The sequence below is a fragment of the Mesocricetus auratus genome, unplaced genomic scaffold (genome assembly GCF_017639785.1).
Source record: "Mesocricetus auratus isolate SY011 unplaced genomic scaffold, BCM_Maur_2.0 Super-Scaffold_100020, whole genome shotgun sequence".
Classification (NCBI taxonomy): domain Eukaryota; kingdom Metazoa; phylum Chordata; class Mammalia; order Rodentia; family Cricetidae; genus Mesocricetus; species Mesocricetus auratus.
The window spans coordinates 17729789-17757682 of NW_024429201.1; the positions used below are offsets into that span (position 1 = coordinate 17729789).

The following is a 27894-nucleotide window of genomic DNA, read 5'->3' on the forward strand; positions in this document are numbered from 1 at the left end:
TACATAGTAAAATGTTTTAAATCTCCCCAAACTTTCTGATAAAGCTTGTTGAGCATGACAGTTACCCTATAATTGTCCAAATGATCAGTTAATTACTTAGAGTAGACATGGGTGAGAACCTCAGTCACGGAACATCATGTCACTCTTAGGTTGTTCTAAAGCACGATTCACCCTATCAACTGCAACTGAAACTCTCCTCTCTAGGGCTGTACAAGCCACTTCCTCACTCTGAGATTAGACTGTTGACTGTCCTGAAGCAACCCCTGGGCTGCTCTGCTCCCCGTTCGAACTCAGATCTTTGCCTGGCCTTGTCAAGGAGGCAGGGACAGTTACTACAGATAGGAAAGGCACTGAAGGTTCTCTCCACACAAGAATGAATACCTATAGCCCACTGCCACAGAGGGGAGGCAGCCAATGTCTGTTCCTAGGTCACCATGTGTATTAGGAATGTGACTAAGACAAGCCACCCATGTTGTCAGTTAGCTACACCATTGTGCAAAGACAAGGTATGGAGCCCAGGTAAGCGCTCACCCTGACTTTGTGTGGCAGCCTGCTGATAAGTGATCATCTTGAAAATGAGTTAGAATAAGTGACTTTTTTAAACCTAATAAAGCATTTGCCTTGAGCCTGACCCTAGGTACAGCATGGATTAATTCAACATTTATTAACTCACTGAATACTCTGTTACAAGGTGAATGTTCTTACAGTCTCATTTTTCAAATGGGGAAACAGAGTACAAAGAAGGCCTATCTCATGCAAGGTCACTTGGCTAGTAAAGGATGGGGTCAGGAATTGGACCAACAGTTGGGCCAACCTGCCCATGTTAATGTTTTATGCATTTGGCTTTTTGGTTGCTTGCTTTCCTGATGCAGAGGATTAAATGCAAAGGCTTGCCTTACACAAGCCCTCTACCATTGAACCATATCCCCAGTCTTTGGTGCCTGGATATGGTCTTAGACTGTGATTATCCTGCCTCAACTTCTCAAGTGCTAGGATTATAGACATGAGCCACCACACCTGACCACAGTTAAGTATAAAACTTAACCACTTCTTTATAAATGTTTCTGTTGGTCTTAAGTCATACTACCTAGTTTAACCTTATCATCCTTTATTAAGTTTCTCAAAGTCCTTATGACTGGCCAGTGAAGAAAACCATGATTTACTTGTTTCCTTCATCAGAAAAGGCATCAATCTATAATGGACTGATTCCCTTCAAATCTGTGTCGTGAAGCCCAAATTCCAAGTTGATCAGAACATGACCTCGTTTCAAGGCTGGATACTCAGAGATCAAATGAAGTCATTAGGGTAAGCCATAGTCCAATAAGACCGCTGTCCTTACAAAAGGGGAAACTCACAGACATGGAAGACAGGCACATAAGGTGAGTGTTCATGTAAAGCTGAACAAATATTACAGTGGACTTAAATATTAAAGAGCAAGCTGGAGAACACCAAAGAATACTAGGAAACTGCCAGAAGCTAGGTAAAGGCATAGAGCAAGAAGGGCCTAACACTGATGACTCCATGATGCTGGATTTCTAGATTGCTCTGAAGGAAATTTTAGCAAACTAAAAGAGTATTGTTTCCTCTTCCTGTTATCATTGTCCATCTAAATAATAAAATTATTTTGTTCATGCAAATAGCTGAAAAGGATGGATACAGGGACCAAGTGAAGAGGAAATATCTAGGCTAGCAGGGTGGCTTAGTAGCAGTTTGAAAACTCCATTTCATGAGGTCTTGAAACTCCACATGTAAAGTTGAGAAGCAAGTTGGAGTGGCCCAGGTGCAGAGAGCAGGGTCCTAGAAACCCTCAGTTTTAAAGAGAATCCATCACTGAGCCATGGAGGTCCCTTCAAATGCTCCAGCAGGCCGTAGATATGGTAGATGTTGGGGGGTGCCAACTCAAAGCCCTAGATGTGTGACTGGGTGGTAGCCAAACTGGTCAGTCCAGACCTGTGGGACCACCCCCCCTCAGGTGAGTGGGGGAGACAGCTCTCCTATCCCAGGGAGAGGGGCGAGATCAGCTCTGCACAGTCCTAGTACTTCAACACATAGTTCAACACACAGTTTGTATGGGCCCCTGTGATAATACAGGCAACAGACATCAACACATACCCCAGCTGCAGCAGGAACATGAACCTAGACATGACCCTCAGCTGCAGCTTGGACCCAGATATCATCATGGCCCAGGGAACAGCACAGCATTAGCCTGATTTTCAACAAAAGTTCTAATGTTGACACATCAGAGTAACTGTACAAAATTCCCACATAGTTTTTTTTATCATTTTTTATTTTAATTTTAAATAGCTTGTTTTACATGTCAATCCCAGTTCCCTCTCCCTCCCATCCTCCCGCACTCCCCTTCCCCCCTCCCTCCCACCCTATTGCCAAATCCTTCCACATAGGGGATATCTAGAGTCTGTCATTTTACTCTTGGTAGGGTCCAGGCACTCCCCTAAGAGTCCAGGCTGAGAGAGCATCTCTCTTTGTGCTATAGGCACATGAAGACAGTTTGTATACCAGGGATAGACACTGATCCACAGCTCAGGGCCCCATAGGTTGCCCATGCCTTCTCGCTGACACTCACATTAGGGGGGGGTCCAGATCAGTCCCATGCTGGCCTCCCCACTGTCGGTCTGGGGTCCAAGAGCACTCCCCTGTTCAGATCAGCTGTCTCTGCTGGTTTTGCCAGCCCATTCTTTGCCAATTTGCAAATCACTCCTCTCTCTCTGTCACTGGGTTCCTTGGGTTCAGTTCAGTGATTAATTGTGTGTTTGCGTCTGCTTCCATCAGTCACAGGATGAAGGCTCCCGGATGGTTATAGACATCAAGTTCATTATCAGGAATGGGCATTCGAGGTGGTCCCTCCACTATTGCTTAGCTGGCCAATTGGTGTTATACCTTTAGATCACTGGAGGTCACTCTGGTGCCTGATCTGTCTTCGATCCTATGATTCCGTCTTCCCCCTATTCTACCCCCACCCCCTCAACTTCCTGTTCCCCCATGACCAACTCCCTTCCTCTTTACCCCCTCTATTCTTCCCAGGTCCCACTCCCCCCCCACCCCTCGCCGTGTTCCCCATCCATTCAGAGGATCTTGTCTCCATCCTCTTCTCTTGGGTACTATGCATATATGCATATCTTTTAGGTTCTTTCCTGTTTCCCAGACTCTCTATCTGTGGAAGTGCAGACTGGCACTATCCTGATCCATATCTAAAATCCATATATGAGTGAGTACATACCATGTTTGTCTTTTTGCGACTGGGTTACCTCACTCAGGATGGTTTCTTTCAGTGCTATCTATTTACCTGCGAATTTCAAGATTCCATTGTTTTTTTCTGCTGAGTAATACTCCATTGTGTAAATGTACCACATTTTCTCTATCCACTCTTCAGTTGAGGGGCATCTAGGTTGCTTCCAGGTTCTGGCTATTACAAACAATGCTGCTATGAACATAGTGGAGCAGATGCCCTTGTTGTATGAACCTGCCTCATTTGGATAAATGCCTAAGAGTGGAATTGCTGGGTCTAGTGGTAGATTAATTCCCATTTTCCTGAGGAATCTCCATACTGATTTCCAAAGAGGCTATATGAGTCGGCATTCCCACCAGCAGTGGAGGAGTGTTCCTCTCTCTCCACATCCTCTCCAGCATAAATTGTCTTCGGTGTTATTGATTCTAGCCATTCTGATAGGAGTAAGATGGTATCTCAGAGTTGTTTTGATTTGCATTTCCCTGATGGCTAAGGATGTTGAGCACTTTCTTAAGTGTCTCTTGGCCATTTTAGCCTCCTCTACTGAGAATTCTCTATTTAGCTCTGTACCCCACCTTTCTAGTGGATCCTTTGGTGTTTTGGAGACTTGTTTCCTGAGTTCTTTATAAATTTTGGAGATTAGCCCTCTGTCAGATGTAGGGTTAGTGAATATCTTTTCCCATTCTGTGGCCTGCCTTTTTGTCTTTTTGACTGTGTCCTTTGCCTTACAGAAGCTTTTTAGTTTCAGAAGGTCCCATTTGTTAATTGTCGATTTCAGTGCCTGTGCCACTGGTGTTATGTTTAGGAAGTGGTGTCCTGTACCAACTCGTTGAAGAGTATCTCCCACTTTCTCTTCTAAAAGTTTCAGTGTGGCTGGATGTATGTTGAGATCTTTGATCCATTTGGACTTAAGTTTTGTACAAGGCGATAAACATGGATCTATCTGCAGTCTTCTGCATACCAGTACCCAGTTATGCCAGCACCATTTGTTGAAGATGCTTTCTTTTTTCCACTGTACAGTTTTAGCTTCTTTGTCAAAAATCAGGTGTTCATAGGTGTGTGGGTTAAAATTAGGGCTTTCGATTCGGTTCCATTGGTCTACATGCCTATTTTTGTGCCAATACCAAGCTGTTTTCAGGACTATAGCTCTATAATAGAGCTTGAAGTCAGGTATGGTGATGCCTCCTGAAGTTCCTTTATTGTATAGGGATGTTTTGGCTATCCTGGGCCTTTTGTTTTTCCATATAAACTTGATTAATGTTCTTTCCAGGTCCTTGAAGAATTGTGATGGAATTTTGATAGGGATTGCATTGAATCTATAGACTGCTTTTGGCAAGATTGCCATTTTTATTATGTTGATCCTACCAATCCAACAGCATGGGAGATCTTTCCATTTTCTGGTATCTTCTTTGATTTCTTTCATCAAAGACACAAAGTTCTTGATATACAGGTCTTTCACTTCCTTGGTTAACATTATCCCCAGATATTTGATACTGTTTTTGGCTATTGTAAAAGGTGATGTTTCTCTGATTTCTTTCTCAGTCACTTGATCCTCTGTATATAATAGGGCCACTGATTTTTTTGAGTTTACCTTGTATCCTGCCACATTGCTGAAGGTGTTTATCAGCTCTAGGAGTAACCTTGCGGAGTTTTTTGGGTCACTTATGTAAACTATCATATCATCTGCAAAAAGTGAAAGTTTGACTTCTTCTTTTCCTATTTGTATCCCCTTTATCTCCTTTTGTTGTCTTATTGCTGTAGCTAGAACTTCAAGTACAATATTGAAGAGATATGGAGAGAGTGGACAGCCTTGTCTTGTTCCTGATTTTAGAGGAATTGCTTTGAGTTTCTCTCCATTTAGTTTGATGTTAGCTGTTGGTTTACTGTATATTGCTTTTATTATATTCAGGTACGTTCCTGTTATCCCTGATCTCTCTAGGACCTTTATCATGAAGGGGTGCTGGATTTTGTCAAAGGCTTTTTCAGCATCTAGTGAGATGATCATGTGGTTTTTCTTTCGCAGATTGTTAATATGGTGGATTACATTGATAGATTTTCTAATGTTGAACCATCCCTGCATTCCTGGAATGAAGCCTACTTGATCATGGTGGATGATTTTTCTGATGTGTTCTTGAATCCGGTTTGCAAGTATTTTATTGAGTATTTTTGCATCAATGTTCATGAGGGAAATTGGTCTATAGTTCTCTTTCTTAGTTGTGTCTTTGTGTGGCTTGGGTATCAAGGTAATTGTAGCCTCGTAGAAAGAGTTTGGCAGTGAGCCTCCTGCTTCTATTGTGTGGAATACTTTGACGAGTATTGGAATGAGCTCTTCTTTGAATTTCTGGTAGAATTCTGCACTGAAGCCATCTGGGCCTGGGCTTTTTTTATTTGGGAGACTTTTGATGACTGCTTCTATTTCATTAGGGGTTATAGGTCTGTTTAGATTATTTATCTGTTCTTGATTTAGTTTTGGCAAGTGATATCTATCCAGGAAATTGTCCATTTCCTTTAAATTTTCAAATTTTGTGGAGTACAGATTTTCAAAGTATGCCCTGATGATTCTCTTGATTTCCTCAGAGTCCGTTGTTATGTCCCCTTTTTCATCCCTGATTTTGTTAATTAGCATGTTCTCTCTCTGTCTTTTGGTTAGTTTGGACAGAGGTTTGTCTATTTTGTTGATTTTCTCAAAGAACCAACTCTTTGTTTCATTGATTCTTCTCAGTGTTTTCCTGGTTTCTACTTGATTGATTTCAGCCCTCAATTTGATTATTTCCTGGCGTCTGCTCCTCCTGGGGAGTTTGCTTCTTTTTGTTCTAGAACATTCAGCTGTGCTATTAATTCTCTAGTATGACTGTTCTCCAGTTTTTTCATGTAAGCACTTAGTGCTATAAACTTTCCTCTCAGCACTGCTTTCAAAGTGTCCCATAAGTTTGTGTATGTTGTGTCTTCATTTTCATTGAAATCGAGGAAGTCTTTAATTTCTTTTTTTATTTGTTCCTTTACCCAGGGATGGTGCAATTGTGCATTGTTCAATCTCCATGAGTTTGTAGGGTTTCTGCGATTTGTGTTATTGTTGAATTCTAATGTTAATGCATGGTGGTCTGATAAGATGCAGGGGTTATTCCAATTTTTTTGTATCTGTGGAGATTTGCTATGTTTCCTATTATGTGGTCAATTTTAGAGAAGGTTCCATGTGGTGCCGAGAAGAAGGTATATCCCTTTGTATTTGGGTGGAATGTTCTATAGATGTCTGTTAAACCCAGTTGGGTCATAACTTCTATTAATTCTTTTGTTTCTTTGCTAAGTTTCTGTCTGGAGGTCCTGTCTAGCGGTGAGAGCGGAGTGTTGAAGTCTCCTACTATTAGCGTGTGAGATTTTATGTGCATTTTGAGCTTTAATAATGTTTCTTTCACGAATGTAGGTGCCTTTGTATTTGGGGCGTAGATGTTTAAAATTGAGACTTCATCTTGATGTAGTTTTCCTTTGATGAATATGAAGTGCCCTTCTTCATCTCTTTTGATTGATTTTAATTTGAAGTCTAATTTGTTAGATATTAGGATTGCTACGCCCGCTTGTTTCTTGGGGCCGTTTGATTGGAAGATCTTTTCCCAGCCCTTTACTCTGAGATAACGTCTGTCTTTGGTGTTGAGATGTGTTTCTTGTATGCAGCAGAAGGAAGGGTCCTGTCTTCGTATCCATTCTGCTAGTCTGTGTCTTTTTATAGGCAAGTTGAGGCCGTTGACATTGAGGGATATTAATGACCATTGATTGGTGATCCTTGTTTGCGCTTGATTTATTGTTAGTGAAGTTATTTTGTGTAGTTTCTCCTCCCTTTTTCTTTTGGTGTTTTGTAAAGTATGATTATATATTGCCTGTGTCTTTGTGAATGTAGTTATCTTCCTTGGCTCTAGGTTTTCCTTCTAGCATTTTCTGTAGAGCTGGATTCATGGATACGTATTGTTTAAATCTGGCTTTGTCATGGAATATTTTGTTTTCTCCATCTATGGTAATTGAGAGCTTTGCTGGATATAGTAGTCTGGGTTGGCATCCTTGTTCCCTTAGCGTTTGTAGGACATCTGACCAGGATCTTCTGGCTTTCATCGTTTCCATTGAGAAGTCAGGTGTAATTCGGATAGGTCTGCCTTTGTATGTTACTTGGCCTTTTTCTTTGGCTGCTCTTAATATTTTCTCTTTACACTGTAGGTTTGATGTTTTGATTATTATATGGCGAGGTGACTTCTTTTTCTGGTCAAGCCTATTTGGTGTTCTGTAAGATTCTTGTACTTTCATAGGCATATCTTTCTTTAGGTTAGGGAAGTTTTCTTCTATGATTTTATTGAATATGTTTTCTGTACCTTTAAGTTGAATTTCTTCACCTTCTTCTATACCTATTATTCTCAGGTTTGGCTTCTTCACGGTGTCCCATATTTCCTGGATATTTTGTGTTAAGGATTTGTTGGTTTTGAGATTTTCTTTGGTTGACGACTCTATGTCCTCTAATGAGTCTTCAACACCTGAGATTCTCTCTTCTATCTCTTGTATTCTATTGGTGATACTTGCATCTGTAGTTCCAGACCGTTTACCGAGCTTTTCTATTTCCAGCATCCCTTCATTCTGTGTTTTCTTTATCGTTTCTATTTCAGCTTTCAATCCTTCAACTGTTTGAGCTGTTTCTTTAATTTTCTTGGTTGATTTTTCTTGGTGCTCTTTAGATTCTTTGAGAGATTTGTTTATTTCTTGAATTTTTTCCCCCATTTCATGGATTTTTTTGTTTGTTTTTTCTTCTATTTCTTTAAGCGATTTCCTCGTTTCTTCTTTGAGGGTCTCCATCATCTTCATGAAATAATTTTTAAGGTCTGTCTCCTCTTCTTCCTCTATGTAGTGCTTTTCGGGTCTTGCTGGTGTTGGATCCCTGGATTCTGGTGGGGTCATGTTGGTGTTTCTATTGCTGAGTGATCTCTTATTCTGTCTTCTTCCCATCTCTTCTTCCAGTGGGTGCTGGTGGGGTCTTTCCGTCTCCACTGGTCTCCTTCCTTACTGCAGCTGAAGCTGGGGATGCTGAAGCTGGACTCCCTGGGGTTGGGGTCTTGGAGGGGTTGATGTCTTTCCTGAAGCTGGGCTCCCTGAAGCTGGGCTCCCTGGGTTGGGGTCTTGGAGGGACTGATCTCCTTCCTGTGTGGGCGGCTCTTCTGGCAGCCGGGAGAGGGCCCGAAGATGGAGGGGGATGGGGACTGGGCGGGCGGTCCCCGCCTGAGACCCAATCTCACCTGAAGCTGGGCTCGCTGGGTTGGGGTCTTAGAGGGGCTGATCTCCTTCCTGTGTGGGCAGCTCTTCTGGAAACCGGGAGCGGCCCCGAAGATGGAGGGGGATGGGGGCTGGGCGGGCGGTCCCCGCCTGAGACCCAATCTCACCTGAAGCTGGGCTCGCTGGGTTGGGGTCCCACATAGTTTTAAATAGTCCCATAACAATGCTGTTTTCCAAAGATGACGAAGATGCTTTTAGATTCTGAGACAGAACTTTTTGAACATCCCAAAAGATCCCAAAGGTAGTAAATCATTTTAGACAATGTGCAGGCTAGTTTTATGTCATGCAGGCTAGTTTTATGTCAACTTGACACAAGCTAGCATCACTGGAGCAGAAGGAGCCTCACTTGAGAAAACGCCTCTTGAGATTGGGCATTTTCTTACTAATGTGGGAGGTCCCAGGCCATTGGTAGGGCCACTTCTTGGCCCATAGCCCTGGGGTCTATAAGAAGGCAGGCTGAGCAAGATGTGGGGAGCAAAACAGTATTCCTCCGAGGCCTCTCCATCAGCTCCCACTGCTTTTGATAATGAACTGCTACATGGCTCTGTGAGTGAAATATATACCAATCCCCTCCAAGTTGTTTTTGGTCATGATGTCTCATCACAATAAGAGTAACCCTAGCTATGACAGACAACTTATTTAGCTCTTACTTATCTACATCGCTAGGGTTTTATGGGAGTTAACTAGAAAACTTACAAGTAGTGTTTAGGACAAGGTTTGGCACCTGGCAGGCATTCAGTAGAGTTATGTAAAATTTGCAGTTTAATGAGAATTGGCATGGTTCTTGGAGGGTACGTAACATTTTCACACTATTGAAAGATCATGAAAATAATTCAGTTAGAAGAATGATCCACTTACACGAACACTTTACAGCAAGAGACTAGAAAGCAAGATAGGCATGGTGCTTTGGGGCCATTAGCTGAAAATGTTTTGGATAATAGTCTCAAATATGGTAACTTCAAAGAATACATAATTAAAAAATAAGCACTATCTTTCTATTGTGACTACATTGAAAGAAGAAGAAAAACGAAAGCTTCATAGAAATGTATGGTTTTGATGTCACTCAAGTGTTTTCAGAGTCATGCCTGGTTCACTCTCAGGGGAGTTGACAAACACGGAGCTGCCATGTGCACACCAAAATAATACAAACAAGCACCTGTGCGCTCATGCTTCCCAACTCTAATTTTATCTCCTCCATGTGTTGTTTGTCTCCCTCTAAGCTTCTAAGAAGCACAGGGGGATTTTCTTAGAAGGTTCATGTCTGTGTTATGCATGCCGGTGTCGTTACACTCTCAGACTGAGGAGTCTGAATTGTGAGTGTGGCACGGAACAAGGGTTGGGTTTCTTCTTGCTGCTCTTCGGCTTGCTACTCCAGGTTCAAGTTTCACCTCTTCCATTCTAGCCACTTCGGGAAGTGTTTATGGAGTGTCTGGCAGGCAGGGCCTTGGCCTTGGCAACACAGCTCAGCTCATCAAGTTGCTTCCTACGTCACAGGACAGAAAAGACTCAAATTCAATTGAAACATGGCTTGGGAAGCCAGCATGGGCAAAGTGGGGCTTGATGAGGTATAAATTCAATTTTCTGTTTGCAATGGTGCGACACTTATCCATTCACTTAATAAGTATTACTGAGCAGTCCTCTCCAAGAATATCTTGAAATGAAAAAGAGAAAGAGCCTTGTTAAATTGAGGGAAGTTTAAAATGATATGCAGAAAAAAATGGACGAAAAAATGAAAGTATGAAAGAATAAAATATAAAACTTGCTATGATGTAGAGGGGATTGAGGTACACAAGTAATCCTTTATATGTGGGGCATAAATAAGCATAGGGATATATGCCAAAATGTTTGCTGTGAAGTAGCCACTCTAAATACTGTAATTGCTTAACTATTTTTTCCAATGAGTATAGGCTATTTTCATGAGACAATATAGGAAATACTTTGAACAAAGAGAAAATTCTGACTTTGGGGATTCAGGGAGGCTTCCTAGGAGGGAGATATTTGAGCATTTTCCTGTGGATAGCTGGAGGTGTAACAGTGGGAGTGACCAGAACTTGTGATGCTCACAGCTTACATCTGAGTGCTACCAGGTCATGCATGAATATCAAATACAAGCCTCAAAATAACATCACTGAACTATGCTCTTAATTCCAGACCAGAAGAATCTGATATTTAAGGAATGCTCACATTAAGTGACTGAACAAAAGTCTCAATCTACATATGCAGCTCCAGGATCTGGGTATAAAGCTGTTCGTTAAAGATCTGATTGTGGAAATGGATAGCAGAAACACAGGGAGTGGAAAATCTCTCTCTCTCTCTCTCTCTCTCTCTCTCTCTCTCTCTCTCTCTCTCTTCTGTGTGTGTGTGTGTGTGTGTGTGTTGTGTATGTGTGTATCTTAGTTACCTAGTTACCATACAGAGAACTTTTCCTGCTGTAGTATGGAGTTACTCTTGAAAAGTTTATGAATAATTTTAATATTTAGATGAGTATTTCAAAATGCTATCACTAGAAATCCATACTGAAGTATTTCCTTCATTTGCTTATTTTTTCTCATTGCCAATCATTTGAAGGGGGTTGACAAAAGGGCACTTGGCTAACAGTCACTACATATCAAGTGATTGGCAGCAAGGGCTGGATTTGGTCTGTGAGTAAAGATGTCTCACCTGGATAAAGTCCATACACTGGCTTTTCTGTGAAGAGCAGATAGTGTCCAGCGACGGGTATCAGATTCTAGCTGCAGTGTTGATGGAACGAGTAAAGACTACACACATACACAACCTCTTCCTGAGGTATGAGAGGGGCAGAAAGCTCACCATTGTGTTTCTCCAGCTGAGGTGTTCTATTCTATTAAAGACAGAGCGATCATAGTAATTTTTTTAGATAAAAGATGGAAGCATGACACTGATCTTGAATGGTATCCACAGCGAAGTGTGCAACACCTTAGTGGGTCGAGTCTATTACTTTATGATCAGATATTCAGTTTTAATGCTGTACATGAAGTCTCAGAATTTCCCTGATTCAAATGGTTCACTCTCCCTCCAGAATATGATGTTTTTCTTTATCCACCAAAGACAAAAATCTGTGAGCCTATTCCTGAGAATATTTTTTTCAAAAATAAAGTATCCAAATTTTACTGCAGAATATGGGAAATGTTTTATAATAACTGGTAATATCAAAGAGGAAACTCAGACTCCATTCATTGACACCTCCCAAATTGAGTCATTCAGCATTAAATTGCCCTACTTTAGTGCAATGGACTTATTGACACAACATATGATGGAAAACGTGAAGTAATCTTCAGCGAGAAATTACTCTATAATTTTTCAATCTAAATACCAAGAGTAATCTTGCTGCCATTTCTAAAAGTCTATAATTGTATACTACAGTTTCTAATAAAGAAAAAATAAAAATAAGTCACCTGGGTGCATAATCTGGCATAACCTCAAGCAATGTGATATTGACACAAAGCTATTCTTAATTTTACTCAATTTAAAATGTTTTATTTTAAAACTCAATGATGTATTTATTTGACAGGAATGTTCTCTTCCTTAAGGAATTTCCAAGTGCTAGCCTTCAAAACTCTTAACAGAATACTGTCTTACCATGGCTCCTTCTTATGTTCCAAATTATACAGTACCTATACTTTCTTTCAATAACTTGAAAATTGCTTTGCAAGTGACTTGTTCAGCATTTTTCAGGCCCAAGTGGGAGCCCTGCCTTTCCCCGAGTAAGTGCTGCCAAGTAATGGTAATATCACTAGAACATTAAGATCAATAATTTCGAAACATTAGGGATTTTCTTGTCTTCAAAAACATGTATTTTCTGGTTATTATATATTTTCCCTTGGAAGATAGAGTCTATTTGAAGTTTATTATCTACAGAGAAATAACAGAAGGAAATAAAGTGAGAAAGAACAAAAGGCTCGGGTCCCTTGGTGATGAAAGTCCATGATGAGGGAAATAGAAAGATGTGCCTGCCTGTGGCAGCAACGGCTCCACCTGAGGAAGCAGAGATTCTGGGGATCCATCCATGGGTTCCCAGGGTCCATCTTTGGTGGTAGCAAGTTTAGGAGACTGTTACTAGCTATGAGAATGGAGACTTTGGTATGAACCAAAAGAACAGAGATGTCTCCACCCTGGCTTGTATAGATGGTTGGCTGAATGAGGAAGATTTTTAGATGTGAAATAACCAGTGTGCCTAGATAGAATTTTTCCTCTTTCCCTTACCACTTAGTTTTTGAAGGAATTAAGTTACAAGCTAGAATAATATCAGAGCTATAAGGAACTCAAGGATCAGCTATCTCATACGAAGGAGACGTTAAAATGGAAACAAGGATGACAGGAACTTATAAGTTAAACTGGAGCTTATTTCTGGAACTCAGTAAGAATCTACAAAGAGCACCCCCTTCGGTCTTTTCTCTTCACTTCTTAAGTTTAGGAAGAAGTGAAGGCCTCTCTCTATCTGCCCTCCACCACTCCCTAAACCTCATAATCACCCTTGTGATGGAATGGCACTATATTATGGAGGTACAAAATGCACTATCAAAGAATTGGTGGTCTCCCTCCATGAGTGTCTGAGAGAAAAGTTCTCCTTGAGTGCCATCATTATTGGAGCTACAGCACCTTAACAGCCTTCAGAAGTTCCTCTTATGTTTCCAGACTGTTCCATTCAACTCTGTTTCAGAGAAACAAAGCACCGAGAAGCCTCCTAGCAAGTCAGCATGAAAGAATTACGTCTTAGCTCAGGTGCAGAATTAATCTTTAATATAATCCTACTAAAGCCTTGTGCCCAGTTTCTCAGAGTTGGTCTGGGTCCAATGTAGACAGAGGTTAAACAAATTAGCACACACACTGATGGTGGGAGCAGGTTGTTCAGAGTGATTTGAAGATGATGTCCACCTTGCCAGCTCAGACTTGCAGCAAGTAAGTAAACTTAGATTAACCCTAGATTAATCCAAAGACAAAAGAACCTTCAGCCAGAACAATGAGATAGGACTGGGGGTGGGGAGAAAAGCATGCTATGTCCTAACCACTGGGAGAGAGCAGGTCAGCCAGCCAGCCAAGTCTGTCCTGATCTATAATGAGATCAATTGTATCTGAAGCTCTTTGGGTCCTGGCAGCAGGACAGGACCAGCAGGCAGCACTGAAGAGCGATGACCTCGCTGAAGAGCACAGCCAAGGCCACCAACCACCATTTCTGGCCTTTCCTTCCTCCTGACCTCTTCCCTTCAGCCTCTGCTGGACTGCAGCTACCCAGCAAAGCAAAACTAGTCTGAAAAGTAAAGGATCAATGCACTGTACTTGCAATCTCCTTTCCAATGAGCCTTGGAAGAGCCCTTCTATTTTATGTCCATCTGAAATGTTACATGAGTTGAAACTAGCCAGCTGTTTTCAAGGGGTTGATCATCATTTATTTATTATTTATTCCTAATGGCTCTACCTCTATAAGTCAGATTTATGGGAAACTTTTAACCAACTCTCTATTCCTTTCCACAAGAAATGCATCTGTCTAAATATATGCATCTGACTCTCCTTTCAATCATTCCATGGATGAGGAAGACTAGAAATCTGGCTGAAGTCAAGGTCACTAGGCTTCTCCCTAGAAGAAAAGCTAAAATACTTTGTCACCCCAATCTTTTACTTCTTTTCTTTTTTAACATACCACAGAAAAACAAAATGGAGACTATCTTTATGAGTCATGTTGATTAGAGATCCCACAAGAGTACAACTGGTATGAAAAGGAATCACAGAAAGAATGCCCAAGTTGTAAGTCAGATGGGGGCTGGGAAAACAGAATTTCCCTATTAGGAGGAGAAAAAAAATGTTGGGGGAGAGAGTCCTATGCCAACACATTTTTATGAAAATGACATAGAAAGCCTTTTGGATTCCAGATAAGTCTTACAAAATATTTTGATGGATTAAATGCAAAAAGTGAATCAAGCATATGGATTAAATTTTCATTAAAATACAGATGGGAATTTTTTGTTATTAAATTAAGTAAAATGTTTGGCAAAGTAGATTTGGTTTTGGCCAATCCCAGGGATATTTGAAAAACAATTTTGAGCTATTCAGTGAACTGAGCAGAAAGCCAAGCTTACCCATCCCTAGAGTTTGGAAAAATTGAAATCTGGCTTATCATGGTCTGAGTCAGTGTCAAATATGTTCCTTAAACACCAAAATTGCCTACGTGCTTTGAGATTACAGTTGACATGCCCCAATGTTACTGAGTAACTTAGATGCCCCGTACATAAAAGGCAGCAATCCATTGACCTGAGAAAAGGTAATCAGTTCCCCTTCCCCCACCCAGATATTAAGGTCTGAACCAAAGCCAACAGACTCTGTTTGCAACTACATTGTCTAGCCTAGAAAATTGACACCAGGCAGCAACTGACTAGGAAGCACTCATTGAGGAGAAAAGATATCAATGCAGTTGGATGGCTGACAAGGGGCTTTTAATACCTACATTGACCAGAAGGATTTTTTTAAAGCAAAAAGACAGTATGCATATTGATGAAAAGTGAGGTCATAATGTTTCAGATATTTTTTTCCTCCAGCATCAAGAACTTGGCTTTACTTGTCTGAAGAAGGAGGAAAAAAATCCCAAAGGAATTTTGCATTGAAATTTTTGGCACTCACATGCAAATCCATTTGAATATCTTCCCATCAGCCCATGGGTTACAGGGGAAAAATTAATCTGTCTTTCAGTAACATATCTGAACATGACTATACATGAAGTTCAAAGTTTAGTACTCTTTTGTCCCCCCACGTGATGAAACACCACTCTATCCCTACTAAAACTTGAGCATTGTGCTGGTATTTTAGGGGAGCAGTATCATTTGACCATTCAAGTTTTGGTAACTGTATATTACATATCAAATGCCAGCATTGACTCGGTAAAGTTTATCAGTTAGAGTAGAAATATTTGTATTTATATATTTATATCTATATATCTAAATATATGTATTTGTATCTATGACCCATTCTTTTGTGTTCTTAACTGCTGGGCTGTGTGATATTGGGAGAACAGTCTAAGGATGGATGGGGTGAGTAGGATTGCTTGCCTCTGAACACATGATCTCAGCTTGCAAGATTCTTTCACTTGTGTTCTTTTGATATGGCAGACTAGTCAGGAAAACAAAAGAGACTTCAGAGTCAGGTATGGTGGCTCACAATTTTAAGCCACACACTAGGGAGGTAGAGGTGAACAGATCTCTAAGTTCAAGGCCAGCCTGGTCTAAGACAGCAAATCCCAGGACAGCCAGCACTACAGAGAGAAACCATGTCTCAGAAACAAAAAGTTAAAAGAGATTTCATAGAGTGTTGCAAAGACAGTTAGTAAAAAGATGGGGGGCACCAGTGGATCGCACGCCAACATTCAGGAGATATATGTTTCACAGGAGAAGCAGCCCATGACCTTGGCTGACTGTCACAAGAGTAGATGGTTCTCAGGGAGTCATCTGGAAGGCTTTGAAGAACCTCCCAATGCTGTCTGATGATATCTATATGCCTGCTTGCATTTTCTAGCATGACCAGAAAATTGTCTCTCCTTTTCTATAGTCTACCGCATCTCAGTTAAACCTCAGCTAGAGCCCTACGGTAAAATGAAATGCAGTTTCTAGACTCCAGTCCAGACAGAGTTGAGAATCTAAAGGGAGAAAATTCTACTTAACTCTAATAGATTATTGGCCCATGTGTGTCCTATTGCTTTGTTCCAGAGGCTTTTGGGGCCCCAATTGCTCATATATTCCCTGTTCTTGCATCTGATTCTTCATGTGCAGGTATCCTTAGCAGATATCCTTGCCTCAGTCCCATCAATTAGTCACCCAGCAATTACTTTCCCTAGTTCTCCTTTTAGCTGTTCCAGCTCAGGACTTTATTACTGTGTTTTGGAGGTACTGCAGCGCCTTCCTCACTAATACACTTAGCCCCAGCCTGCTGCGTTAGTCACTCTCCGTGTGGCTGTCGTAAGACACCTGACAAAAGCAGCTCATGGGAAGAAGGGATGGTTTATTTAGGGACATGGTTTAAGGAAATATGTTCCTTCATGGAGGGAAGGCATGATGGCCGGAGCATGAGACAACCAGCTACATGGCATCTGCAGTTAGAAAACAGAAAGAGACAAATACTGGTGCCCAACTTGCTTTTCCCTTTTCATTTAGTGGTAACTCTAGCCTATGGGATGGCACCAGTACATTCAAGCAGTGTCTGCCTTCCTCAGTTTAACTCCTATGGGAAAGCCTTGGTGTGTCTCATACATAATTCAGAATCAAGCCAAGCTGACAGTAAAGATTAACTATCATACCAACTCTCACCAAAATGACAATTCCATCCAATAGACCCACTTCCCACATGAGAATTAATTTGTCCTCTGCAGTACTGTCATCTTAATCTACCACAAATGCAAACTAATCATATTACATTCTGCTTAAAGTCCCTCCAGAATGGAAACCCTAATTTCAAGATAAAACTATAATATCCTCCTTTAGCATGTAAAACCCTCCACAACTTAGGTTAAAGTTTCTTGCCCTGACCTTTGTTCATGAACTTTGTAACACGCTCTGCTAATGCTCAAAACAGTTCATTTTCTCTTCATATAGCACAGCAAGTTAAGAGCAACACAACTGTGGTATTCAAAAAAAGAGAAATAAATGCAAGTTGTTGAGAGACCTAAGAAAAAAGGAACTGGCAGGAAAAAGCAATAAAAGGAAAAATGCAAAAATGAAAAGGGAAAAACGTAAATCCTGAGATCGGTGACACATAGCAGATGTGACACTGATTGTGGAAGTCAGGACTTGGCTGCCTGTAAGAAGGACCCCTGGTGAGGCTGAGCCTCTAGAGTGTCCTCTACGCAGACTCCAGGGACCAGGACCTAAACGCTTTCACAGAATAAGAATCAAGTTGAGAAAGGAGGCTTCACTGTCCATGAAAAGCCTCACTCACACACCTCTTCATTCTCTAAATTATCCCTGATAGCTTGTAGCTGTTGCAATTATTATGACAATTAACCAACAATTACAAAGGATTTTGTAGTTTCCCAAATACTGCCACAAATGCCTCATCTAAGTAACGAATTCTGAGCCTTCCAATAAAAGGCAAGAGTTTTCATAGGGTTCACAGACTACATGCTTGGCTAAGTAAAATGGCTATCATATGCCACATTTTTATGGAGACTTTGAACTCTATTAACTCTTGGCTAAACTGCTGTGTTTAATTGAGTGTTACTTAAAGTTAACAGGGGAGTATGATAGGACGATAGGGTCTCAAAATAAAAAGGCAAATGAATGAATAACCACAAGTCTTCGTAGTAGGAACTTAGATTCTGTCTTCAAGAAAACTCACTGGTGGCACATAGAGGGTAAAGAAAGCAGGTGGTATAAGAAGACACGGGATGGGTCTTGACCATTAATTTGCCTGTCTGTTCCAGTTAAGTAATAGAGCCTTTTGGATGGGCTTCTGGGACCAAGAGATAGATACATTACAAAGCAGATGTGCAAGGAGAAAGAAAAGAAAATTATTTTATAATTAATGGGTTAGCTACCAAACTTGCTTAGTAATTGAAAGTCCCACACTTTAATCCTGTAGTACTGAACTAGTAGCCAGTTATGTTAAGGATCTTTGGCACACACCTTTAATCGCAGCACTTGGGAGGCAGAGGCAGGCGGACATCTGTGAGTTCGAGGCTAGCCTGGTCTACAGAGCCAGTTCCAGGACAACCTCCAAAACAATACAGAGGAAACCCTGTCTCGAAAAACCAAAAAAAAAATAACTTTTGCAAGGCTGGAGAGATGGCTCAGCAGTTAAGAGCACTAGCTGCTTTTCCAGAGGTCCTCAGTTCAATTCCCAGCAATGGCATTGTGACTCACAACAACCTGTAATGAGATCTGGTACTGTCTTCTGGCCTGCAGGCATACACGCAGGCAGAATGCTGCATATATAATAAAAAGTCTTTTTTTAAAAAAAACTTTTGCATATCCTTTCTCCTTCCTAATGACTGAGGTCTTGTTAATATCAACCTGGCAGAGCTAATTAGGCAACAGGTGATTCACACTTCAGACTGAAATTTGAAAGACTTTCTAAGCATAATGTGCTGCACTCAGTTACAATTATTGTCCCTTCCTTATCTCTCACATATGGAGTTCATTCCTAAAGTAATTTCAGTTGCATTAATCTGATCCCTGCATACTGATACTTATTACAGCATTTATAAGACCTCATCCCTTAGACAAATAATTCCAATGTGAAAGCTGCAAGTGCTTCCATTCGGGACATCTGGTCAACTAGTCAGTCCCATGATTTCACAGAGCAGCATAGCCCCCAAGTTTCTTACTATTCCTCCAGATAACTACAAAGACCTCTTCTATTATATCACAGTCTTATAGTCAGGGAAAGAACACTTCATCGTTCAGGATTCTTCATGGAAAACATTGTTACAGTGACTTGGTCTTAGCAATGCATCATGCTCTCTAGTCAGGGAAAGAATGAGCAACGGCAGTTTGATGTACTCCAGAGCTGATTCTAGTGATTTTCCTCTCTGGTTGCTAACACAAAGTTAGTGGTTTGACAGTTATGCATTCACTTTGTAGATCTAGAAAGCAGAAGTGTGAAAACATTACCTTCCTCCGAAGGTTCTAGAGGGAATTTCTTTCCGTGATGTTTTCAACTTTATACCAATTGCTCAAACCTGTTCCATCTCCAAAGCCAGTTAGATGGCCTTTCTCCAGTGGTCATATTACCACTGCTTGTGCCAAATTCCTTTCTTGCCGTCTACAAGAACACTTGTGATTGCTTTGTGTCTACAAAGGTAATCAGGATAACCTTGCCATGTCGAGTGCCTTAATCAAAACAGCAAAGTCTCTCTTGTTGTAAAGTAGCATTCAGAGTTGCCAAGAATTAGGACCTGGATATCATCCGGGAAACCATTTACAGCCTCCCACAGTTTTTCTCTTAATTCTGCCACCTGCACCATGACACATTATTACCACTACTCTAATGGTAAAGCTGTGACTGCACAGACACATTAAAAGATTTATCCCTTCTTGCAACTGTCAGTGGCAGACTCAAACTTGAACTTGCCCTCCTGGATCTATGGACAGATTGAAGGAAAATCAAGAATGTTAAGAAATATTGATGACAAATTTGTCAGAGCTTTTTTCTCTACTTCCTTGTCAGCTCCACTTGTATAGCGGGGATAGCCCCAAAGTTACCCTCTATTGACAATCTGGGATTGGCAGGAAAACAAAAAACAAAACCCCCTCCACTTATAATCTATGATTCAAAAAGAAATGGTCAGTGGCAGTCAGTTGGAATTGAACTTCATAATATTATGTATGAATTACTACATGATGTTTTTACTTTGAACTTATGTCGAGAGCACCTTTTTAATCCTATGTGCCAGGCAATGATCTGTTTGTACATGTGCATCATTCTTGTTGTTTGTTTAATTTCAGATGAGAAAACCAAAGAATCTAGAGGTTGAGTTATTTTGGTTAATTTTTTACCAACTAAAACCTGAGCCTAGAAATTTTAAACCCCTACAACAACACTATACAACATAAAGTCTAATGCTTTATATATTTTAAGCTCCTTACAATTTGTAAATTCTACAAGAACAGGCTTTAGTCTCATTCCCTACTTTTCTCACAGCACACAGTATGGTTTAATAATACATCAGACCTCCAAGGGCTAAATAAATGCTTATTGCAATTGCATTTCCCTTTACCATATACCGTCCATATTCTCTTTGTCCATATACTCCTAAATATATTCTTTTAGGACATTAATACTCAGAGTGTGATCACCAAACCAGTGGGACAGGTATCCTTTGGGGTCCTCTGGGAAATGCAGAAGCTTAGGTTCATAGCCTGGACTTAATGAATTCAAAGCTGCATCTTGGCAAGTTTCCCACATGAAGTTCAAAAACCACATGATTAAAGCGAACAAACTTATTCACTGTATCATACACTAGAATACTTTGGCCTCAGACTCTTCGAGTTCACTCCCGGTCTAGAGGGCTACAACTTGGTGTGTTCCACAAAAGCTTCTCCTTTTGTAAGTCCTTGTTTTTAAGTGACAAGTACAGTCTTACTCAAGGGAAACATTTGGGGCTTGCTAGTACAGATTTTTGTTTTCTTTAAAGCACTTTAAGAGCAAACAGACAAAATTTCCCTGTTCCAAACACACAAAGAGACTCAACTTCAGATGAAAGCTCTGTGGGTGAGCCAGGAAGGCAGCAGCTTGGATCAGCAAAGACTCACAGGTTCTCCCTGGTACAGAGAAAAAAATCTAGTCTTCATAGTGATATAAAATAAAGCCCCAAGAGCAACCCACACATCCCAGCCATCAGGAGACTTTTATATCTGTGTGTTTCTTTCTGTTCTCACCTGCAGACCCTAGGGCACATGGCTATGGAAACCTGTGAATGAAGGACATTGATAACGACTATAGAATGTTCATGGAGAAGTTCTAGAGCAGTGTTTCTCCACCCTCTTAATGCTGAGACCCTTTAATGCCATTCCTCATGTTGTGGTGGTCCTAAACCATAAAATTATTTTTGATGGCTTCTTTGTAACTGTAATTTTGCTACTGCTATGAATTGTAATGTAAATATCAGATATGCAGGATATCTGATATATAACCCCTATGAAATGGTCATTTGACCCCCATAAGGCTCTTGACCTAAAGGTTGAGAACCACTGCTCTGGAGATGCTTTAGAGTTCATTATCTGAGATCATAAGACAATGTTTCCTCTGTTTATTGGTAGTCATTTACAACTCATGATTATAAGGCTGGGGGCCTCAGTTTTTGTTATCTGTTGACCAGAGACAGCCCCTGGCTCCTGAATGGCATTCTCAGACTGGCTCTACATGACCTTTAGAGATGTATCAAATTCTCTGGCACATGAGCTATCTGACCTAGTAGTCTTCAGTCATCCAGAAAAGAGTCTACATTTTGAAAGCTCATACAAGTCATCCAACAAGTTTAACCACTCATCTTAAAATGAACTGTCTGGTAACATTAATCACCAGGAAAAGAAAAAAACCCTTTCTCTATGTTTCAAAACAGGGTAAGACCGACTGTGTTAAATAGAAACATGGAAAATAGTTTTAAAAGACAATGTTCCTTCAGAAGTAAAAAGCATGCTGGGTAGAACTCCTATTATATTAGACACTATAGAAGAAACCATTAGGGAACTGGAAGGAACAGTAGCAAGAGTAACTCAAAATGTAAATCCATATAGGAGGAAAATGATTTAATAATATAATAAAATCAAGAAACAGAACACCACCATGAAATGTGGAAAAGTTCAAGTCTATGATTTATATCATCAAAACCTTCAATAGAGACTGAAACAATTCAAGAAATCATAGCAAATCTTCTATTTGCTACTAGAATTTGATGAGAACTACAAACCCAATGACACAGAAGACACAACTGCAAGAACAAGAAATGGGAAGGAAACCCCAAACCCCAAACACATCATAAATTGTTCAAGGAAAGGAGGAAACAAATCAAACATCTCACCAGAAGCAGAGCAGTCAGAAGAAGACTCAAACAGCATCTTCAAGGTGATTTTCAACACAGAATTCTACATTTCAACAACAACCATTTACAACAAGGAGAGGGATCATTTGTCAGATAACAGTGCATTCCTTCAGCTGTTGTATATTAGTCGTGTCCTCCAACATGCTAATTAGATTGCTTAGTCACAAGGAACATATGTCTACCAAAACTAATGAAAACTATCTGAAGCTGTATGTCTATGGGTGTTGATGCTTTAGAAATCAGTGTATATGGTTCTGTTGAGGTGGGAGAGGTGTTCTCTTGTGTTCTCAAGGTCAGAGAACACCTTGGTGGGAGTTGGCTCTCTCCTTTCACCATGTGGGTTTCAGGGACTGAATTCAGATCATTGGGCTTGGCAGCTGGCACCTTCACCCACTGAGGCATCTTACTGGCCATCATTATTTAATTGGAATGCCTTTTAAAATAATTGGCCATTTGGAGCAGAAATTAGCCACTTTTTCCTGGTAGTCAGACATTAAATACTTTAGCTATTGTAGTCCAACAGGGTTTTTTTTGTTTTTGTTTGCTTGTCTGTTTGTTTTTGTTAAGTACTCAGCTACACGTTATAGTATGAAAGTTTTCATTAAAAAATATATGAGTGAGTGTGGAATGGTGGTATTGTAGTAAAATTTTATTTGCATATACAGTTGTTAGGCTGTAGGAGAGATCTCATGTACCCTTAGCGCTGACCACGCCCATTTGGGCAGGGTCACAGGCATGTGGGGGGGCAGGGAATAAAGGACTGGGAGGAGAGACATCCAGGCACTCTCTCTTGATGGGATTGAGTCGTGTCTCAGAAGCCACTGAGACCAACTTGGGTTGGCAGTTTCTCTTGCAAGTACCTTCCACAATAAATAGTCATCCTTACCCTTCTAAAGTGTGCGATTCATATTACAGGGACATTAGGCTACTTTATTCTCTGGACTTCAGTGTACCAATCGCTGAAAGAAACAATGAAGTTCAGGGTGAAAGAGACTATTGTAAATTCTGGACACCATGCACAAAGCAAGATGATGTTACTTGGAAGTTAACTGTGCTTAGATCATAAAGATCCTATAGATCTTAAAGTAGATCTATAGTTCCTAAAGTAGCTGTTAGCAAAACAAAAAGTTATGGTGAATACACAATAAAGAATAAGATCAAATATCATAGCAAACATAAAAAAATAAGCAATGAAAAGGGAAGAAAAACAAAGAATGAGCTAGACAAGGAGAAAAAACAACATGAAAACTGCACACAGATGAGAATGTCTTCTAAATAACCTATGAGTTGCCTTAATTTTGAGAGAAAATCTTAAATATTCTAAACTCAAGGAAAACTATAACAAAATATACCAGAAAGAAGCATCAGCAGTTACAAGTGTTTGCTGCTCTCCTAAAGGCACTCAGCTTGGTTCCTACACCCACATGAAGCAGCTAACAGGCACCTGTAACTGGAGCACCGGGTATTTGACATCCTCTTCTGGACTCCAGGGACACCTGTACTAGCAAATATAGGGGAAAAGACAGACAATATTCAAGGTCAGAGAATTTAATACAGAGATTAAAAGCCGTGGAAAAGAATAAACTACAAGTGCTAAGAATAAAAGCAATAGAGATACAGACTATCCCACACATACTTACAAGTAGATTTAACACCAGTCTCAGTAGACACATCTTCAAAACAACTTTCTCACCTAAACCTCGGGGAACACTGAGGAAGAGAGGGAGAAAGATTGTAAGAGCCAGAGGAGCCAGAGTTTGCTTTGAAACTGTGTTTCCTAGTAATGTCAGAAACTATACCCATAAAGTCAAACAATGAACTAAACATGGACAACGAGAATAGACACGCCAAAGAGAACAGAGGAAGACCACAAAGTCTCAACCCTGTTGTACAAAGAACTACAGGCAGCTAAGAAACCCTAACAGTGGGAAAAATAATCTTCCCAGGGGAACTGCACACTGATTATCCAATAAAATGGTCAGTCCTGAAAACATACATACAAACAACATTTTACAGACTTAGCAGGTGATATTTAGATATATATATATATATTGTGTATGTGTGTATACATATACATAAAGACATGTAACAATAATTGATGAAAAAAGAGCCATGAATTTGAAAGAAAGCATGGAAGGAAGGTATATAGGAGTGTTTGGAGAGAGGAAAGGTAAGGGGGAAATGATGTCATTTTATTCTCAAAAAGTAAAATAGTCTTAAAAGTCAATAGACATCACTCTAACAAAAATAACAAAGGATGGTGGGGCATCTGAGAGATCTAGAATATTATGAATCTAATAAAATTGGTGACAGACTCCGAATCACAAATCCAAGAAGCTCAGAATATACCAAGCAGAGTATTAAACTACTGAGAAACAATGACAAAAAGAAAAACAGCTAGAGAAAACAATAGGTACATAAAGAGTAGAGAAAGCAAGATGAAAATCACAGTCAGCTTTTCATCAGAAATCACACAAGCCAAAAGTCTGAGCAGAGCAAACAGTCACTCAGGATTCTCAAGCCCCACAGAAAGAAAAGAGGAAGGAGGAAGTAAAGGCCTCTGAGTACAGACAAAAGCCCGCAGCCTCAGTGCCATGGACTTTTCACTGAGGAAACATTAAAGGGAGCTTTTCAGGTGAAAGGACTAGGAATGGCCTTGAGAATGCTGGAGCCACACAAATAAGGAAAGCAGGACCAGGGCATGTGATGTAGGCAGAATGGCTCTCTTCTCTTTTGTAACTGCTACATAAAGACAAACAGAGGTCCGAGTTTGTGTGTATAAAATATGTATAAAAGTAAAATCAATAATATAATAATGATGATACTGAGTAAGGAGGGAAGGAATTGGGAAAATACAATTATTAAGACCTTGAAATTCTGATAAAATGTTATTCATTATTTGAACTAAGTGAAGATGTGTCTTGTAATTCTAAACCAAGAGGGATCCTTGAGAGTGACACAGCAAACCAGCAGTCAAGATGTGACAAGCGGCAGAAATGAAAAGCACGGTCAACCAAAAAAAGGGAGGGAGAAAAAGTACCATCTGGTGGTACCTGTAATACTAGCATTGCGGAAGCTCAGGTAGGTGGATCAAAGGTTAAGGACCAGCCTGAGTGTCATCATGAGACCATGTTTCACACAGGCAGAAAAAAAGTAAAAATAAATTATACAAATAGAAAACACTTAAAAAGATAGTCTTAACATCGACTGTAAACACACTTAAAGACGGATTATCAAATTAGATAAAGTCAAAGCAAGCCTAATTGTATACTGTCTGTGATTAGTCAATGTTAAATATAAATGAATGTGTCTCAGCAAAAGATTGATTGGAAATGAAGATGATCTGAAATTTTTAATTTAAAGAAAGCTGGAGAAGTTTTGATGTCAGGAAAAGCAAATTTAAGAATGAGGACTATTAAAGGAGATGAAGGGGACAACACATGGTGACAAAGGGCTCAAATCTTTACAAATACACAATAATCCTAATATGTAGCCACTTAACAGCAGAATCTAAAAATACTTAGAGAACAAACAGACAAGTCCACTACAATACTTGAGATCTTCAACATTGTTTTCCTGGTGACAATGAGAGCACAGAGGAAAACCATCAGTTGGCATGGCCTAGCTGACCTTTATAGATAGAGCTATCCAACAGCTGCAGAACACATTCTCAAGTGCATGTGGGTACTCCCCTAGACAGACCACATTCTGTGTGGTAAAACAAGTCCTAACACACAGAAAAGATGAGAAATTGACCATGGTTCTTGGACATACGTTAGAAGTCAAAAACAAAAGGATATTAAGAAAAATCTTCAATCATTTGGAAGACAAATAATTCGTTTCTACATAACCTGAGTCTTTGGAGACATTTTTTAATATTTAAATATTTGAAGAAAATTTTAAATATTCTAAATTCGAGGAAAAGAAAATATAACAAACAGAGTAGGTTCTGCAGCTATGAGTGTTTGCTGCTTTCTAGAAACATCAGTTTGGTTCCTAGCACCCACATAAAGCACCAACAGCCACCTATAATAAAGCTCTGGAGGATTTCACATCCTCTTCTGGACTCCAGGGATGCCTGCACTAGCATGCACACACCCACACCCACACCCACACACACCCACACCCACACACCCACACACACACACCCACACACACACACACACACACACACACACACACAACTAAAAAGCAATAAAAATAAATCTTAAAAAATATACAGTCTAGAGTCTAGCCTCTAGAGAGATGGCTCAGAAGTTAAAACCCCTAGTTGTTCTTGTAGATAAACCAGGTTCAGGTCCCAGCACCCACATGGTAGCTCACAACCATCCATACTCCAGCTCCACGGGATCTGACAACATCCTCTGGGCAAGCATGTGACATGTATATACATAAGCAGGCAGAATACGTATGAAATAATAACATCAAAAAATCTAAATATGCGGATATTGCACACCAGGCTCTCCCACTCAGGTATTTAACCATGAATTTAAAAGGAAATTGGACACACAATGCCTTGTATATGAACATCTTCAGGCCCCTCATTTGCTTGTTACTTCCCCAAACTAGAAACAACTCAAGTCTATAAGCAAATGAATACATACATTCTGGTATATTAATATCCAAAAACATACAATAAAAATTTGCTATATTCATATAATGTAATATCACTGCAATGGAAAGAAGAGACTATTAATATCCCAGGAAAACAAATGGCTTCCAAAACAATTATTCTGAGGAAAATAAACTAGGCAAATAAAAGGGGATGCATATGATTCCACTGTATATAAAATTTTAAGAAAAACTAATTTATATTGACAGATATATGCGGGATGGAGAATATAGCAAAGAGAAGAGATGAACTCTAAAAGAAAACAATATCTCAAATTTTAGACTAATAATTTCATTGGTGCATTAATATGTCAAAATTCTACCAGAACTGTGCACTTTTAAACATGTGCAGCCATTGTATGTCAATCTCAATAAAGCCGTTAGAAATAAAAATGATTTAGGAAAATTGCTTGTGTATTTGTGCCATTAGAGTTAGCTTCATGCTCGATCTTGATGTACATCAGGAGCCTGTAATACAGAACACTTTCTCAAGCTCCCACAGGCATAGACTTCCAATGAGCAGAGCTGGATGTTACAAGCTCCAAAAGAGGCCTGAAAATAAACATTATCCCAAAGAGCAACTACCATCCCTAACCCTCATAGTAAACATATTCCTCAATGTTTAGTAGTTCTCTCTGTAGACCACAATTACCAGCAGTAGTAGCAATTCCTGGCCCCCGCCCTCACTTTTCCATTATGATGTAGGGTCGTTTTCAAAATGTGTTTGTGTCTACTAGTAAGATTCTGCACTACCTAGCCATAAACTATTCAACTTACAACAAAAACTTCAGACTGATCAGTTTTATCATGGCTTATCCTACATCTACAGGAAAAAACAATGACATATTTGGCAGCCAGAACAACCAGGAATGCATTTTAATGCTGCAGCAGCCTTGCCTGCAAGTGAGCACACCCCTGTTCCCTGAGGCTTTGGATGCACACAGCCCATACAGTGCCATGACTCACTCCAATAAAACACAGATCCAGGCCCCAGACATAGAGAAGAAAATGTCGAAATCTGCAGCCTATCTGCATCCATTCAATTATGTTAGCATTTGCAAGCAATAAATTAAATTGACCATCCTAATGACATTTGCCATTCCTGATTTTGAGTTGATTTCCTTAAAGAATTAGCATTCCATTTTTTCTAATTTCAGAGAATATTAAGAAATATTTCTAGGTAACTAAATCT

General features: G+C 40.0%; 1 long non-coding RNA gene across 2 annotated transcripts in view; it reads right to left on the reverse strand.

Moving 5' to 3' along the window:
• Positions 1–9300: 9300 nt before the first annotated feature.
• LOC110339278 overlaps positions 9301–27894 on the reverse strand; it is a 71124-nt gene continuing 52530 nt past the window's right edge. The window contains exons 2-3 of one of the 2 annotated variants that reach the window (XR_002381398.2): positions 11213–11393; positions 9301–10202 (exon numbers count right to left, since the gene is read on the reverse strand). This is a non-coding gene — a long non-coding RNA (uncharacterized LOC110339278). The remainder of the gene's footprint in view (positions 10203–11212; positions 11394–27894) is intronic. The other variant, XR_002381397.2, reaches the window with a different exon arrangement.